The sequence below is a fragment of the Macaca thibetana genome, chromosome 20 (genome assembly GCF_024542745.1).
Source record: "Macaca thibetana thibetana isolate TM-01 chromosome 20, ASM2454274v1, whole genome shotgun sequence".
NCBI lineage: Eukaryota > Metazoa > Chordata > Mammalia > Primates > Cercopithecidae > Macaca > Macaca thibetana.
In genome coordinates, this window is record NC_065597.1 from 60,301,331 (window position 1) to 60,313,430 (window position 12,100).

Consider the following 12,100-nt stretch of genomic DNA (forward strand, 5'->3'; position numbering starts at 1 on the left):
GGAGCGTCTGCGATCGCCTCGGGCCGGGAGTGAGACTCCGGTCCCTGTGCGCACCTGTTCTGTGCTTCCTTGTCCCCCGGAGCGCCCCAGCCCCTTGCGCTCCCGCCCCGGGTGCGCCCTGCAGGGGGCGCGGCGAGGGGGCCGCGAGGGACCCTCCCCAACTCCACCCCTTCGGCCTCCTCCCCTTTCCCACCCGCGGGCAGCTCCGGGTCTATAAAGAGAGGCGTCCGAGACGCGCAGGGAGATTTGGACGCTCCGGCCTGGGAGGTGCGTCAGATCCGAGCCCGCCATCCAGTTTCCTTTCCACTAGCCCCCAGTGGGAGATCTGTAAGTAGTAGTTGTCCTTCTGGGGGCAGATTGCAGGGGGTTGGGGGTGTTAAAAGTCCTATAGGGTATTCTATAGGGGCTGGGTTGCACTTAGAGGTCCCTGTTGTCAACCTCGTAAGGACCATTGTGGGGGTAGAGTTGTGATTTGGATGTCTCTCTGCCCTATCATCCTAGATTATCCTAGACTTTCCCCAAACAGCATTTCTCAAGGTTGCCAGTGAGAAGTACTATTTTGGGGGTGTTTATTAACGATATCAATGCCTGGACCCAACTCCATTTCCCAACTCTAGAATCCCCAGAAAAAACGGCCTTAAAAAAGAAAATCAGTCCTGGGTGATTCTTGTTAAGAGGCTAATCCAGGAGATATACTCCCCTGGAAATCTCAGAGGTTCAGTGCAGACAGTCAGGCATCTCACTTTTATTCTAGGCACCAAAAAAACACAGCTCAACTTCACCGAAAAGTCACTTGCTATCACACAGACAGGCAAGGTGAGGCTCCTAGTGGATTTGACGGTATTGCACGGTTGTGTTGATAATGCATTAAATCAGTTAAAAACACACGGGCATAGGCTTAGCAGAAAGGAAAGTGTTTTTATCAGTTCTATCAGGTACTATGTTGAGAACCCCTGGGAGATAAGGCTGGTTGTGATCTAGTTTATTACAGCCCACTTTTTCATCTTCTACAAATTAAAAAAAAAAAAAAAAATCTCACCCAGGTTGACCCCCAAGGGCCCCCAGATACCCAGGTGGGCTCCAAAGTCTCCATTTGCTTCCACGATCTGCAGGTGCATTAGGTAAGATTACACTGGAATTTCCCACAGAGTCACCTGTGTCAATGCCTCTCTCGTGTCCAACCAAATGGGTAAAACGAGAGAAAGTGTGGCTACTGTCTGTTGTAAGTTTTCTTCCAGCACAGGGTCTGGTAGGGATTTGGCCACTTGAGAAAAAGTACCATTCAAACCATGCTTGTCCAGAAGTAAAAGAAAACATTTAGAAACCCAAGGCCGGGGGGGTTTAGTTGCAGTATGAAGAACTGAGAGATTAAATTGTGAACTGTCCGGGATTTGATGAAAAGAAGGCAGGCTGTTAGTAAACTGCTTTGTGTAGTTTTTTGTTTGATTTACTTAACGATACTATTTTAGAATTATTGAGAGAGGGAACTTGACGCTGAACTGAAAGTCATTAGATGGCAGGATGTGAAATAAGATAGGGAATTTTGTTGGAAGGAAATTGATGTTTTCCCATTGAGATAGCTACTGTTGATGGAACACTTAAGTGCCACACGCTGTTGCAACATTTAACTTATCCCATTTAATCTTTGCAACAACTTCATAAGAAAGGCATTATGATGTCTGTTTAGTATACAAGGCAGCTGAGGCTCAGAGAGGTAAAGTGTCACACAGCCATCAAGTGGTAGAACCCATTCCCGGGTCTGTTTGAGTCCAAGTTCATACCCTTGACCCCACTATCTTCTTTACCATGGACTCAAACTTGTTGGGGTCAGGTTTCTGGTGGGACTAAATGCTTCCAACAAAGTAAATGTTTATCACCATGTCTTTTGAAGAAAACATAAACTGACTTTTTGCACATTTAAAATAAAAGGCACTGTTTGTCCCCTGGTTGTGGGGGCGGGAAGTGATCTAGTTGAAACCAGTGACCCTACGTGGGCTGCCACCCCTAGAGTCCAGAACGTGAACTAGTTGGGCCTTTTTCGAGAAGCCGCCAGGCTTGCCCTGTAAACACCATGTATTTTTATTATCATGTCCAAAATAGATGTGTTATTCCCTACAAGGTATTTGTTATGGATTTGTTATCATTACTTTTCCGTGGGAGGGCTGAGATTGAGGCAAACATGCCCATTTATGGAAGCGTTTTCCATGAGGCCATCCCCAGCCCCCTCGTCAGTTACCCAGCCTTGCGCTACGGCCCGGTTGGTCCCGGCCCTGGGGATTTCTCTACTGTATCCCTTACCCATTGAAGAACTGGTGGAGAAGCCCTAAGGAGAAGAGATTTGGGAGAAAAGTGGGATTCTTTTTCCCTAACCCTCTTATTCAGAAGTTTGATTTTTTTGGGGTGGGGGATGGGAGGGAATTGTCTCCTTTCCACAGGGCTTGAATCGAAACAGGTGGGTTTTAGGCTTTAGGCACAAGGTTGTAATTCCAAGAGTAGATATATAGTAGATTTTTCTTGAAAACCAAGTTCAATTTTCAATCCAGTAGAATCATAGAAGGTCATAAACAAATTTAGAAATCATCTCCAGCACCTCCTAAAACCTCACTTTCTCATCTGGGCAATGGGGTAATGAGAATAACTCATGTTTCTTGGGTACTTTTGCCTGGTGAGATGCTGAGCCCTTTGTGGACATTATCTTAAGTCTTCATAACAACCCTTTAGAGTAGATACTGTTATTATAACTGGCTTGATTTTACAAATATGGCATCTGAATAACTTGCTCAAGACAGCTAGTCAGTAAGGAAAACAAGATTCTACAAATCTAGGTCCTTCTAACTCCAGAGTTTAACAGATTACCCTCATGGGAGGATTTGATGAGCTAATGTGTATGAAGGGTTTAGCACAGTGCCTAGGCCCTGGGAAACTTTGGTAGATGGTTATTTATAGCAAACACAACCAGAGTTCAAGATGTTTGCTCAGTATGGCATGGCTCATCTTTGGCAGAACTGGGAAGCCTAAATTATGTGGCCTTTAAAGGAGAAGCTTTTCTTAATGTTTCTTCCCTTTGATCTCATCAACCCCATTTCTATTGGGCTGAAAGTGGTGATTAGAATCTTTAATATGTTTAGCTACCATTCCTTTGCTGGATTGGGAATGTTACAAACTCCAATAACATTTGTTTAGGGTTTTGTTTGTTTTTGAGACAGAGTCTTGATCTGTCACCCAGGCTGGAGTGCACTGGTGCGATCTTGGCTCGTTGCAACCTCCACCTACTGTGTTCAAGCACTTCTCCGGCCTCAGCCTCCTGAGTAGAGAGTAGCTGGGATTATAGCGCCCACCACCATGCCTGGCTAACTTTTGTATTTTTAGTAGAGATGGGATTTCACCACACTGGCCAGGCTGGTCTCGAACTGCTGACCTCAAGTGATTCGGCTGGCTTGATCTCCCAAAGTGCTCGGATTATAGGCGTGAGTCACCGTGCCTGGCGTATTTAGGGTCTTGATGGCATACTTTAAGGGATGGCCTTTTTGCTCTCTAAGTCTTCTCCCTCCACTCCTCACCTTTCAACATTTAACCCTGGCCACACAATGGAGGAAAGATTGAGTTTAGAGAAAGCCAGGCAAGAATTTGAAAGAAACCTTGCGTGTGATCCAAGGACAGAGGAAGAAGCTGTTCACAGCGGCTGAAAGGGGAGGTTGGACATCTGTGACTTGTATCAGGGTTTCAGGGGCTAGGGAGGAAAAACCTCATCAAAGTTGTGAGGAAAGGGCCATAGAGGCCAGGTGTGGCAGGTCAGACCTGTAATCCCAGCAATTTGGGAGGCTGAGGTGGGGGGATGGCTTGAAGTCAGGAGTTTGAGACCAGACTGGGCAACATAGCAAGGCACCATCTCTACAAACAAATTTTGAAAATGAGCTGGGCGTAGTGGCATGCATCTGTGGTCCTAGTTATTCAGGAGGCTGAGGCAGGAGGATTGCTTGAGCCCAGGAGTTCAAGGCTGCAGTGGGCCATGATTGCATCACTGCTCTCCAGCCTGGGAAACAGAATGAGACTCTGTCTCAAAAAAAAGATGCAGGGCATAGCACTTTACTGTACCAGGCTGAAAAATACAAGGCCCAGAGAGGGCAAGTGACTTGCCTAGCGTCACCCAGCGAGTTTTAGGCAGAGCTGAGACTTGTAACTCAAAGTCCTAAGGTCTTCCACAGGCTAACGAATAGCTTGTTTGTGCTCAAAGGATGAAGCAGTGAGTTGTTAGGACAGGACTGTGAACAGGGCTGACGCATTCAGATGTGTTAAACATCGCTAATGCCATCTCTGAGTAAATTAGGCTTCAAACAGATCTGGATTCTAATCCTGGCTCCAACTTTTACAAGGGAGGGCCTTGTATTTACCTTTCAGGACCTTGATAGTCTTAGCAGGAAAATGGGAATAATAGATAATGCCACTCTTTCAGCCTTGGACTTTTTGTCTAATTATGTGAATTTACCTGTAGGATAAATTCCCAGACATGCCATTGCTCAGTTAAAGGGCATGCATATCTAAAATTAATAGATACTGCAAATGACCAGCTAAAGACATTGCAGACCGGGCACAGTGGCTCACGCTGTAATCCCAGCACTTTGGGAGGCCGAGGCAGGTGGGTCACCTGAGGTCAGGAGTTCGAGACCAGCCTGGCCAACATGGTCTCTGCTAAACCCCATCTCTACTAAAAATACAAAAATTAGCTGGGTGTGGTGGTGTGCACCTGTAATCCCAGCTACTCGGGAGGCTGAGGCATGAGAATCACTTGAGCCTCGGAGGCAGAGGTTGCAGTGAGCCGAGATCACACCACTGCACTCCAGCCTGGGCAACAGAGTGAGAGTCAGTCTCAAAAAAAAAAAAAAAAAAAAAAAAAAAAGGTATTGCAAATTGCAACTTGTTGCAGTCACATATGACAGGAGTCCCCAACCTCTTGGCACCAGAGACTGGTTTTGTGGAAGACAATTTTTTCCAGGGACCTGGGATGGAGTGGGGGTGGGGAGGATGGTTTTGGGATAAAACTGTCCCACCTAAGATCATCAGGCATTGGTTAGATTCTCATAAGGAACGCACAACCTAGATCCCTTGTATGTGCAGTTCACAATAGGGTTCACGTTCCTGTGAGAATCTAATGCTGCTTATCTGACAGGAGGCGGAGCTTAGGCAGTGATGCTCACTCACCCACTGCCCAGTCCTGCTATGTGGCCTGGTTCCTGACAGGCCATGGACTGGTACTGCAGCACAAGGGTTGGGGACCCCTGACATAGCAGGCTATACATTTATTTTAATCTGTGGTATGCCAGAATTGTAAAATATAAAACACAGTGGGGCTTTTAGGGCCAGAAATAACCAGTTCTTGCTCACTTCCAGAGGCATCCTTCACAGGGGCTACAGTAACTCTTACCAACCAAGTTTTCTTGGTCGGGAGGAAAAAATAGTGTTACACAGTACGATAGCTTCTTTCTGCAGTTATTTGAAACCATTGGTATTCAGATGATTAGGCAGATGTCACAAGGCAATAAGAAAGTGACAGGTTCACCATTCACTTTTTTTTTCTGTGAAAGTGAGGTAGGACTTTCTTGGGAACAAGCCCTTGGGAGGTGGGGGGATGTGAATGGTGAGGGGAGGGTGGAAATGGCAGAGGAGGGTCAGGGGCAAGAAAGGGACTTTCTGCTAAGAATTAATTGGGTATCCATTTACTCTTAGCAGAAAATTAGGATTAGATTCTGTATTCTACTCCTGATTCCAAATTTTACACGTGGGGGCCTTGCATTTACCTTCCAGGACCTCAGTCATCTTAGCAGGAAAATAGCAACAGCAGGTGATGCCACCTTACAGAGCGCTTATGAGACATAGTCAGATGGTCTCTATCTAGGCAGCTGTCAGGCCCGATACCTGATGAATACAAGGGGCCCAATAAATACAGTGGCTATTACTAATAATAGATTTAAACTGCCTTTTTGGTACTACTGGGCACCTGCTGAGCAGGTGCATTTAGAGTACCCAGTCCCTCTCCCTGCGACATATTGAACGCCTGGACCAGGCCTCGAACGAGGATTTCCACTGCAGAGGTCCTTCCAGCTGGTGAATTGTGTTGCAGATCAGGTTCAGAGAACTTCCGTTTTGCCTGTGTGGCATTCATTCATTCGTTTATTTGAGAGATGGGATCTCACTGTGTTGCCCAGGCTAGTCTAGAACTCCTAATTCAAGCAATCCTCTTGGCTTGGCCTCCCAAATTGCTTGGATTACAGGTGTGAGCCACTGTGTCCAGCCCTTTATGATATTTAGAATACAAGCAATTTTTCTTTCTTTCTTTCTTTTGAAATGGAGTCTCACTCTGTCACCCAGGCTAGAGTGCAGTGGCATGATCTCAGCTCACTGCAACCTCCTCCACCTCCCAGGCTCAAGCGATCTTCCCACCTCAGCCTCCCGAGTAGATGGGACTACAGGCATGTGCCGCCATGCCTGGCTAATTTTTGTATTTTCTGTAGAGATGGGGTTTCACCATGTTGCGCAGGCTGGTCTCGAGCTCCTAAGCTCAAGCGTTCTGCCTGCCTTGGCCTCCCAAAGTGTTGGGATTACAGGTGTGAGCCACAGTGCTGAGCCCTGCATGGTATTTAGAATATGTGCAATACTCTAACATCTGGTCTGGGTCACTCTGTATTACTTACCTGATCTCCAAAAATATTTGGGTTTGTGTCTCTGCTCCAAAATCTTCAGCCAATGGCTTGACAGCAAAATCCTGAGGAAAGCTGTTGACCAGGCGAGGTGATACGCAAATCCTATACTCTCTGGGCTCTGGGATATTTAATTTACTTATTTATTTATTTATTTATTTTGGAGACAGAGTTTTGCTCTTGTCGCCTAGGCTGGAGTGCAGTGATGTGATCTCAGCTCTCTGCAACCTCCACCTCCTGGGTTAAAGCGATTCTCCTGCATCAGCCTCCCGAGTAGCTGGGATTTCAGGCGCCCACCACCACACCTGGCTAATTTTTGTATTTTTAGTTGAGACAGGGTCTCACTGTGTTGGCCAGGCTGGTCTTGAACTCCTGACTTCGGATGATCCTCCTCCCTCGGCCTCCCAAAGTACTGGGATTATAGGCATCAGCCACCACGCCCGGCCTAATTTACTTTTTATTAATGTTGAAGCAGAGAGGGTAAGATCTTTTGCCCCTTAGTTCCTCTGGGAAAAATGAAACTGATGACAACAAAACCTAAAGCAGCCTGACATTCTCAGCCAGTTGGTCCAGTTTCAGCCCTTTGGCCAGGAGTCACAGATGGGTCCCACAGCATGGTAGAGCTAGGTCAGCCTACCATTGATTTCTTTTCCCTAAATGAAAAACACAAGGCCCAGAGAGGGCAAGTGACTCGTCCAGAGTCACCCAGCGGGTTTGGGGCAGAGCTGAGACTTGTTACTTGACATCCTAAGGTCTTCCAGAGGCTAATGAATAGCTTGTTTGTGCTCAAAAAATGAAGCAGCCTGGGCACGGTGGCTCATGCTTGTAATCCTAGCACTTTAGGAGGCTGAGGCAGGCAGATCGCTTGAGCTCAGGAGTTCGAGACATTTGTTTTCATCAAAACATTCAAGAAAGTCGGACGAGGTGGCTCAGGCCTGTCATCCTAGAGCTTTTGGAGGCCAACGCAGGAGGATCATTTGAGATCAGGAGTTTGCAACCAGCCTGGGCAACATAGCAAGACCCCCATCTTTACAAAAAGTAAAATTAGCCGGGCATAGTGGCCCACACCTGAGGTGGGAGGATCCCTTGAGCCCATGAGTTTGAGCCTGCAGTGGGCTATGATTGCACCACTGCTCTCTACCCTGGGCATATAATGAGACCCTTCCCCCAACCACAATCATTGAGAGCAGCTCTTGATGAGTGAACTGTACTTTGTGATCAGCAGTTCTGGGTAATAATTTCAGAGATGTCCTTTCAGCCCTTGGAGCTGATGCAGGACCTTAAACATGAGCGATGGTGGAGGAGGGAAGATTGGGAAGGTGCACCAAGGTAGATGGAGAGTGTCCCTGGGGTTGGGCCAACTGGTGGTCCATCTCTGGTCCAATGTGTTCACCTTGCCCCCGTCTGACCTTCTGCAGTCGGTACTCCAAGTTGAGTTTGACTAAGTGAGAGCTGCTCTCAGCTTTAATGGCCTTTCCCAAGACAGCCCTTGTTTTTATTCTAAAGCTGTGGTTCTCAACTGGGAGCAGTTTTGCCACCCCAGGGGACATCTAGCAGTGTCGGGAGACACTTTTGATTGTCATGAGTGGAGGAAGGGGTGCCACTGGTATCTGGTGGGCAAAGGCCAGGGGTGCTGCAGAATGTCCTGCAATGCACAGAAGAGCCCCCTCACAACACAGAATGACCCAGCCCGAGAGTCAACAGTGCAGAGGTTGTGGCCAGGTGCGGTGGCTCACACCTGTAATCCCAGCACTTTGGGAGGCCGAGGTGGGAGGATCGATTGCTTGAGGCCAGGAGTTCAAGACCAGCCTGGCCAACATGGTGAAACCCCATCTCTACTAAAAATACAAAAATTAGCCAGGTGTGGTGGTGCATGCCTGTAGTCCCAGTTACTTGGGAGGCTGAGGCACGAGAATCACTTGAACCCAGGAGGTGGAGGTTGAAGTGAGCTGAGATTACATCGCTGCACTCCAGCCTGGGTGACAGAGCAAGACTCTGTCAAAAACAAAAAACAAAAAACAAAAACAGAGTTAGCAACTATTATTACTAGTACTAGTATTATTAATTTGTCAGGCTCACTGAATTTTCTCAAGGGCAAATCTGTGGCCAAATGTTGTTTTGGGGACCCAAGGCTCATAGCAGCAAAACAGCTTTCAGGTTTCCAGATCTGCCAGAGACTTAAATGTCCTGATGTGTGTTTTGTGTCTTAATGAGGGAAAGGGAATATGTAGCACCTTCCAAATGGATTTGACCTTGACTGCCCCACTGTTGGAAGAGCTTCTCAGCCTCCCCGGCTCCACCCCAGCCCAGATACTTCAGGGAATTAGGGTTCCAAGGAGCATGCTATGGAAAACAGCATTCTAGCGTGAGTCCAAGCTTCTCATCCCCCATCTTGCTGTCTTTTGACCAAAGCAGATTTTGCACGTCGTAACTGTCAGCGACATCAAAGCCAGAAGGAAGCCAGCCTGCTCCAAGCCCTCCTTTTTTGGACAGAGACTGAATCTTTGCACTTGATCTTGTTTGTGTTTTTAAGTCTGAGGTTAGACAGGGTCCCGGGCAATGGAGATGTACGTGTCTTTTTATTTTTCTGTTGTATGTTTTGCTATTTTTTCTGACTTTTAAGGCAACTCATCAACATGGCAATTAGAGCCCATTTAGGGTCGGGCACAGAAGCTCATGCCTGTAATCCCAGCATTTTGGGAGACCGAGGAGGGAAGATCACTTGAGGTCAGGAGTTTAAGACCAGCCTGGGCAACATGGTGAAACCCCGTCTCTACAAAGAATACAGAAAAATAGCTGGGCATGGTAGCAGGTGCCTGTAGTCCCAACTATTTGGGAGGCTGAGGTGGGAGGATTACTTGAGCCTGGGAGATGGAAGGTGCAGTGAGCTGAGGTCATGCCACTGCACTCCAGGCTGGGAGACAGAGCAAGACCATGTCTCAAAAAAAAAAAAAAATAGTCCACTTTACTTGTTATGGTGCTTAGAACAAATGAAACATTCTCCTATCCCTCTTGGGATGTAATTGGCTACCATCTGCACAAACTCTTAATTACTGCACAATAATATCAATATACTTAATGCTACTGAACTGCATTTAAGTGGCTGAGGTGGTGAATGTTAGCTGTATTTTACCACAAAGATAAGAGGGAAGGAAAATGAAGTGTACTTTACAACCAAAAAAGTCCACACACCATGGGTGTGCAGCTTGATGAGTTTTTGAGAGGATATATGTATATATTTTTAGATGGGGGTCTCTGTCACCCAGGCTATAGTGCAGTGGCATAATCATGGCTCACTGCATCCTTGACGTCCTGTGCTTAAGCGTTCCTCCCACCTTAGCCTCCTGAGTAGCTGGGACTGCAGGTGCACACTATCACACCCAGCTAATTTTTGTATTTTTGCTAGAGACAAGGTTTCACCATGTTGACCAGGCTGGTCTCAACCTGCTGGGCTCAAGTTATCCTCCTACCTCTGTCTTCCACTCAGGTAATTACTTAGAGATGGGTCTTGCTGTGTGTGGCCAGGCTGGTCTTGAACTCCTGGGCTCGTGATCCTCCCACCTTGGCTTCTCAAAGTGCTGGGATTGCAGGCGTGAGCCATGCAGTTCAATGAATTTTCGGGAAGTGAACACTCATAGGGCTGGCATTCAGATGAAGATCTAGAGCATCAACCCTCTCCAGTCCCCATCACGTTCTGTCCTTGCAATCACTGCACCCCCAAGGCTCATTCATTCCTTATCTGAGCTCTGTCACTGTGGATGTAGCCTGCCTGGTTTTGGACTTCAGTTCAACAGTCAGCCTGTGCTTTTTGTGACCACCTTCTTTTGCTCAAGCGTGTGTTGTGAGACGTCCTTTTTTGTGGTGTGGAGCTGTAGTTTACTTCACCTGATTCGAGTCCTATTTTGGGTGTTTGTAATGTGTCAGGCACTGCGCCAGGTGTCTTAAAGGATGGATTCCTTTATGGGCATCTGACAAGGCCACCCACCTTATGTGAAAGCAGAACCACACAGACTCCAGAATGAGATGCAGGTTCAGGTCCCGGCTCTGACATTTCTGGTTTTTTTTTTTTTTTGAAATGGAGTCTGACTCTGTCACCAAGGCTGGAGTGCAGTTGTATGATCTTGGCTCACTGCAACCTCCACCTCCCAGGTTCAAGTGATTCTCCTGACTCAGCCTCCCCAGTAGCTGGGGCTACAGGCACACACTCCTGGATAATTTTTAATTTTTGTATTTTTAGTAGAGACAAGGTTTCACCATGTTGGCCAAGCTGGTCTCAGACTCCTGAACTCAAGTGATCCACTCACCTCGGCCTCCCAAAGTTCTGGGATTACAGGTGTGAGTCATCACACCTGGCCTACTTGTGGTGAATCTTATTTCATCTTTAAATCCTCCCATTTCTCTTATGCATCCTCCAGTTTCTTTCTCTCTCTCTCTCTCTCTCTCTCACACACACACACACACACACACACACACACAATCTGCTGCAACATCTTAAGAAACAAGACATTATCAAGGAATTATTGAATACTTTGTCGCATTTTCTATTATGCTGCCTGTTTAAACTAACCTTGGTTACACTATTAAAGGAACACGTATCGTATTGAGCCACTTCTGTGACTATGGCTGTCCAGAAATAAACATAATTAAAACATCCAACAGTAGTAAATGCTCTTGGTTAGGAATGAGAGAAGTGGCTTAGAGTCATAGGAAGTGGGAAAGGGTGTAGAAACAGAAGGTACATGGTGTAGACCAGGGGTGTCCTATCTTTTGGCTTCCCTGGGCTGCACTGGAAAAAGAAGTGTCATGGACCACACATAAAATAACGCTAACAGTAATGATAGCCGATGAGTTAAAAAAAAAAAAAAAAAAATCGCAAAAAAAATCTCATACTGTTTTAAGAAAGTTTATGAATTTGTATCGGGCTGCATTCAAAGCCATCCTGGGCCGCGTGCAGCCTGTGGGCTGCAGGTTAGACAGGCTTGGTGTAGAGAGTTTCATCTAAACCTCATGGCAGCTCTGTAGGGCACTCATTAGGCCCCCAGTATTAACAGATGGTAAGTTTCAGTCTCAGAAATCTATGTGAGTCGCCCAGAAGCGTGCATTCTGCAGTGGCAGAGTCATGTTTGAATTCGCATCTGATTGCAAAATCTGGGTGTCTTTTCACGACTACAGGTTATCTTACCTCTCAAGATGAGGCAACCAATCCAATTTTGCCAGCACCAATGAAATTGCAATTTATTTAAAGGCTCAGAAAGATCTTTTAGGCTAATGAAAATGCTCTATATTTATGAAATGTTTTCATTCTCTGTGGCTTTTTCTTTTTTTTCTTTTCCTTTTTTTTAAAATTTTTTTTATTTTTTTATCTTTATTTTTTTTTTTGAGACGGAGTCTCGCTCTGTCGCCCA

General features: G+C 46.4%; 1 protein-coding gene across 2 annotated transcripts in view; it reads left to right on the top strand.

Annotated features, from left to right (window-relative positions):
• The first annotated feature begins 220 nt into the window (after positions 1–220).
• Positions 221–12,100, top strand: part of MYH11 (myosin heavy chain 11) — a 152,697-nt gene continuing 140,817 nt past the window's right edge. For both annotated transcript variants that reach the window (XM_050774054.1, XM_050774056.1), the window contains exon 1: positions 221–327. The gene's annotated coding sequence lies outside the window, so the exon portion shown is untranslated. The remainder of the gene's footprint in view (positions 328–12,100) is intronic.